The 6,699-nt window shown below is 39.1% G+C and overlaps 1 non-coding gene across 1 annotated transcript; it reads left to right on the forward strand.

Annotated features, from left to right (window-relative positions):
- The first annotated feature begins 297 nt into the window (after positions 1 to 297).
- Positions 298 to 379, forward strand: TRNAS-GCU (transfer RNA serine (anticodon GCU)). Its single transcript has one exon. It is a non-coding gene; the product is annotated as a tRNA-Ser (tRNA).
- Positions 380 to 6,699: the final 6,320 nt, after the last annotated feature.

Below are 6,699 nucleotides of genomic sequence, written 5' to 3' on the forward strand. Positions count from 1 at the left end.
GCTGAGGCGTCTCCTGCCGTGGACCAGGCAGCCCGAGAAAGGGGAGTGAAAGCCCAGGCAGATGTGTTTCTACCACGTCTCAACCAATTTTACGACTCCTGGGAAAGCTAAGCCCGTTTTTTGCCCCCGTCGCAGCTTTTCCATCCCAGTTCTTTGTCCATTCGTGTGGAAGCTAGCCACCTCCACGTCTCCCAGACGTCTCTAAGCCGTCTCCTAAGCGTCTTTCTCTCCGGGATAGCCAGCGAGTTCCCTAATATAAACTCTGAAATAAAGCACGCCAAAAGGTCACTGTAAGTGGACGAGGTGGCCGAGTGGTTAAGGCGATGGATTGCTAATCCATTGTGCTCTGCGCGCGTGGGTTCGAATCCCATCCTCGTCGGGTGTGTGCTTTTGGTGTGAAGAATTGGGGTGCGAGTGTTTTCGAAACTTTACTAGCATTTCCAGTTATGCTCTCTTTAAGTATTTGGTCAGTATTCTGAGTTTGGCCTAATGAGGTCTGCCTTCCTCTCCACTTTCTATGAGCTCTGTCATGTTTTCCTCCCCTCTGTAAGTGTGCACGCTCTTGCATTTAAGGTGCTGACTTCTTATAACAGGTTTTGCAGATTATTCTTCAACTCTACCATGACATATTGTTCTCTTGATATTTAACAGACTTCTTGAAGGAGCTTTTGTTTTCAAGCAACTCGTATCTAGGAGAATTAATTGTTAAGGGCTTTGAACTCTATGGATCTTTTTAACAATCGACCAATTTTGTTTCCAAATTTTTTGTTTCTTTTTCCAACACCTCCACTTATACTTGAGTAAGCCAGATTCTTCAGTACAAAGGACAATCTAGTTTCACAATGATTTTAGTATTTTATATTTATGTAACAATAGAGTATAGGTTATGTATGTATAAATGTCTGAGGTCTATCCAATTAGGAGAATGACTGGAGGATTTTTTCCCTCCTCAAATTTCAATTACATTATCTTACGTAGTTTTTCCAATTACCTTATCTTCTCTTTTAAAATTATTATCTTAAAGATTATTTAGTAAAAATATTTTTCCAAACTCTTCCTTTTTGGAAAAAAAAAGTAAAAACATTTTATTTTGGCAATTTTAAAACATATTGAAAATTAGACATAATGTAAAAAGTATCTGCAAACTCATCTCAGAGCTTCAGTTATCCCCTCTATTGCCTGGACTCGCCTATGAGTCTCCTCCTGGTCTGCTTTTCCCAATTCCTCTCTTTGGGAAATTAACCTCTCATCAGGAAACTGAAACTTGGCAGCCCCTCTTCCACATCCCCTAGAGCAGTTACCACCTACAAACTTCATTAGGCTTGCTTGCAAACCTACTTAGAGTCTTTGGTAATTTATGAAGAAGAGAAAAAGAAACTGCATTAATGGGAAAGGAAATCTGAATATATGACTCTTTGATGAAACACTTGGCTTCACAGAAGCAAGTGCTCTATGGAAAGCCAATTTGAAGCAAACCTTTTTCTTTTAAATAAAAGTACTCCAGTGTATAGTATCATTTTTGGTGAAAATCATATCCAGGTTGTGGTTTATAGCAGTGCAATAAGGCAGTGTGTTTTTATACTTAAAGATGGTGGTTTCTGGCTGACTGCAATGCACCTTTCCAAACTTCTCATTTTTTTTTTAATCTTTCCTCCCTCATCTTCATACCCCAAATGATTCTTTATCCTTGTCATTTCTCTCTACAAACATTTTTAATGCTTGTCCCAAAGAGTAACTGGAAGAGAACTTTATCTTACATTACTTAGCAACCCTGTATGATATATATTTTAACTCATTCACTCATTCTCACATTCACTCAATAATTACTTCTTCAAGGTGGAGGATTGGGCCCTGGTGATGATGGGATGAACCAAGTGCTCCTGCCCTCACCAATCTCAAGGGCTCTAAATCTAAACCTAAAACAAATCATTGGAAGTGTTAAGGGAAAAAAAAAAAAGAAAGAAAGACAAAGTGTTAGGAGGGTTTACAGAGGCATTGGAAGAGCAGAGGGATGGATAATATTGGAAAGTATCCAAGGAGAGAACAAGTTGGCTTCTTTAAGGTAAGGAGAGCAAGGAAGGAAGGGGTGGAAGTAAGATTTGCTGAAGGTCATTTGAACTCTGAGAGGAAAATATCCAACACATACGGGCTTTCTGAACATGGACCTACTGCTACCTCAGTGTCTTCCTTTACGACTCATAGACATTAATTTGAAGAACTGATTAAAACCCTCATCTTCCTGTGTTCTACATTGACCTGAGAAAAACCAGAAGCTTATAAAATATTCCCCTCTCTACAAGCCGCACGTGGTTCCTGCTTTTTACACTGCCTACACACTACGTTCTGTAACAGGAGGAGGTCAGTGTCCAACTCAGGTTCTGCTGCTCACTGCCAGAAAGGCTAATATTGGAGAGACAAGTGTTGGTGGAAAAGGAAAAGTTGCTTTATTCAGGAGGCCAGCAACCTGGGGAGATTGTGGACCATCTCAGGACAAAGGTTAGAGGACAAAGGTTTTAGAAGGGAGTGTCAGGGGTGCACAGGTCGGGGAACTAGGTGCCGAAGAGCACAGTCAGCTCTGATAATCATCTCGAAACTTGTCGTGGGGTGGTCTGATCAGCATCCTCTGATGGTTTTATGTGCAATTAATCTTCTATTCCAAGTTCGGCCATCTTCCACCTCTTTAAGGCCAGTCCCTGGAATTCTTAAACAAGCAAGATTAATTCTCACCTAGTTAACTAGTCATTATCTAAGACATGTCAGGGTCAGCAAGAAAGGAAAACATATGTAAGTTTAAAAAATCCATGCTGCTCAAGATAGAGCATCTTACGCTATGGCTACAGTTCTATAAAGAACCCACAACGCACCTACAAGAAGAGAAACTTTGGGGAACATGGGTATTGATCCTCCTGTTTCGTGCCCGCTGGCGTCTACCATTTGAACTATTCCTCCCGAGTACCAGTTGTATCCCTTAATTTCAGAGCATTAGATGCCACGTCCCACCAGAACTTTCCAGGCAAACTCCCTCCCTTGGAAGCCTTTGCCTGACGTGGGTTCAGTCTCAGTACCATACAAACCCATCTGGACTTAAGGGGGCTTTAAGTCTTTAAAAAGGAGGTCTCGGCCAAGGCCAAGGCGACCCTTCATTGCTCAGCACTTAGCAAAGTGAAGGTGGCGGCGGGAAAGCTCTGATTCGCTAGTTTCAAGATCCTGAATTGTAAGGAGGAGCAGAGAGCAAACAGGTTCCAGCTATGGAAGACCTTGCTGGTTACTTCCGGGCTAAATAGTGCTGCAGACCCCAAAGGCTCTATTTACAATTTACAATAATATTTATAATATTATAATATTTACAATTGTAGTTGTAATGTGATTATGGCCAATGTGTCCAGAGGGTGGAGGCGGTGGCTCTGTGGCTTCCTGTCGCTTCTGTCTTCCAGTTCCTCAGTCTCCAGGAGACTCTGCTACCCTGCCAGGTCAGACCCAAACTCCCCTGCCAGGCCCCGGCAGGCTTGGGAGAGCTGTAGAGCCCCCTCAATCCTCAGCCTTCCAGAATGTGGCCCTTGAGCCTTTATATTTAATATAAAAAATGTGAAACATACACTCAAATACAGAAGAATATAATGACTTACGACGACCATGGGCCCATCCCTCAGCATCCATCAGTAACATAATGGCAGTCCTTTTCAAGTATCCTGCCTCTTTTTTCCCTACCATGCTAGAATATTTTAAAGTAAATTCAGGATATTATTTTATTCCATAGTAAATACTTCAGGATTCATTGCTAATACATACTACAAAATAATACAATGCCAATATCACACCCAACAATTATACTAATTCTTTAATAACACCTAATACGAAGCAGACCTTCAGTAATCTTTGTAACTATATTGTTGTTATTAGTAGCAGTAGTCATATGATTTATTTGAAACAAGACTCCAGAAAGATCCAACACTGTGTTCTTTTCAATTGTCTCTTAAGTCTCTTTAACAAGTGTCTGTAAAATTTTCACTCCTCTTTTTAAATTTCATATCATTTACTTTTTTCTGAAACCAGGACTGTTGTGCAACAGAACTTTTGACATCTGAATATTATTCATTCCCATGGTGTCATTACATATGCTGTCATCCCCCATATTTCCTATAACTTCAAAACTAGATGTATAAACGTGATTGGATTCAGTGTGATGTTTTGGTTTGGGTCAGGCCCAGACATGAAGGAGGCAGATTTTCCATTAACGGCTTATGAGATAGGTGATCTAGTTATGATCAACATGACTATGGCAGTTCAGGATGCTCTTTGGAAACATGAAAATCCTGGAACAGGTTTTAGAGCAAAGCCATCTGCAATGCAGAAACTAATTCAGAAACAGTTCCCAGATTGCTCGTGATTCCAGCTAGAGATATGCACGTGGGAATGGATCTTAAGGGTGCAGGATCAAGCTGAAAGTAATATAAAGTTAGATCAGGTAAAATGTATTGATATGGGACTACTGAGCAGAGATTATGAATTCAAAATTTTAACTTGAGGGCCTAGGAATGACTCTAAAAGTTGTCTATGTTTGTTGATTAAAAAATAGACCCACATATGGCCTACACTAAATGAAGTTGAAATCTCAGGACCTTCTTACTATACTGTAGAGGGAAGTACCCAAAGTCTTAGGGATGCTGGAGACAATGTTTGTGTTGGTTCTGTTCATCCAAACCAAGGGGTTCCAGAGGAATGCCTTTCACCATGGCTGTGACTAGTAAATTCATGAGGATAGCCCCAGCATAAAAGAAGAGCTTTATCGTGGGTCTTCCCTATTGTACTGGAATCCCTAAACATAAGGGTGATGACTGGAGCTCAAGGTGACAGGGGCCAGTGGTAGCACTTAATCATCGAAGACAAAGTGGGTACAATTACAGATGTTAATCAGAATAGGCTGACTGACATAAATCTTTGGTAATGACTGGTTGATCATGGTGTCTGTAGAGCTGAAGCATATGAGAGGTCTACTGAAGTCTTACTTGAACTGTATAAGGAGAAAAGCCTCAGATCTGGTAAACAGAAATCTGACATGTATCACTAAAACAGATCATCAATCAATTCCCAGACTTGAGCCAATTCACAGATCTGGAACGCCTGGGATGAAGAAGACTGGAACCCATCCCTGCTACACTGCCAAAATTGTATACTGTTAATCTACCTCTCAGCCTTCCCCAGAAGGACCTGCAGTCATTACTAGAGCACTATGTAATGGGAAAGGAAATGTAATCAGTATTTTCAGAGATTAATAGACACTGGCTCTGAATTGACAATAATTCCTGAAGATCCATAGTGTCATTGTGGACCACCAGTTAGAGTAAGGGATTTTATAGGATCAGGTGATCAATGGAGTTTTGTCTCAGGTCCATCATTTCTTGTAAGAAATTCACTGTCATTTGAGAATTTTTGTTCCCTTATAGGTAAAAGTATTGCTTCTCTTGGGCCATTTACAAGATTTTTTCTATGTTTTAATTTTTACAAACTTGATTATGATTGGTCTGAGTATAAACAGTTTTGAGTTCTCTGAGATTTTTTATATCTGGAGCTTTATGTCTTTCACCAAATTTGAGATTTTTCAGCCATTATTTCCTTTGATTTCATGTGCGATTTCACAGGAAAAATGGATGCAGAGTTCATCGTCTTACTTCTTTCCTACTGGTAACAAAAATTAAAAATACATGAAAGGTAAGAGGCAGTTGACATGTCTACCAGCCATAGCTGTGCGTTCTAAAATTATTATCAGTTCCTGCCTGACACTCCTTTAGATATGTAACAATTTAGTCATGTGTTCTTCTATTTTAAATTATTTTCTTTTTAAGATTCTAGAGTTAATTTAAGTTTCTAAATTCAATTCGAATTTTTAAGAGATAAGCACAGAATAGCACTTATTTGGAGAACTCAAATTTCAATTTACCATTAACCATTTTGTGCCAGCAATCACACAACATCTCCTTATTTATATAGATTCTTCCTATCTGTTCTTAGTGCTCAATAATCTTTTCTTCATGATTAAATTTTAAAATGATGCTCTTAATTTCTTCCAGGCTCTTATATCACTTGCTTTTCCGACAATTACCAATGACCAAGTTGGAGAGTGTTTTTTCTTGTTCTCCATGCTAGATATTAGGAAAAGGTTGTGAAACTTTCACAGGAAAGCTATGAAACTAAGGTAAATAACATAGCCCTTGCCTTCAAGCAAGCCACAGTAATGTGAGGAAAATAAGCTCGTAAACAAATTTACTATAACATAGTAATATAGCTGAGTTATTCAAAAACTGTGTGGACATGTTATAATGAAGCCAAAAAGTAGGCACTTACCAATGTTAGAACAGGGATAAAAAACCTTAGTGTATAAGCACAATAATGGAATACGGTAGAGAGAGTCTTCAAAATGGAGTAAAGCCTGCTTATATCAATTCTAAGATTTTGTACCATAAATATGTGTAACAAATTTAAAAGCATCAAATATTTTTTCCAAATGGATTCATCAGATATCTTAATGCCAGAACTATGCATTGTACCAAATACCTATATTTAATGGTTCCAATTTAAGAAATCCTTCAGTTAAATTAAGGTAGAACCGGATTACTTTGTAGCTCTTTGATAACAAAAAAGCTGATTGTATTGTAGGGAGTACCAGGGAACTATCAAATGATGTCTAAAAACCCCCCGCTG

Source organism: Aethalodelphis obliquidens, unplaced genomic scaffold (assembly GCF_003676395.1).
Source record: "Aethalodelphis obliquidens isolate GAN/ISIS:26980383/991018 unplaced genomic scaffold, ASM367639v1 scaffold34, whole genome shotgun sequence".
In the NCBI taxonomy this organism is placed as follows: Eukaryota; Metazoa; Chordata; class Mammalia; order Artiodactyla; family Delphinidae; genus Aethalodelphis; species Aethalodelphis obliquidens.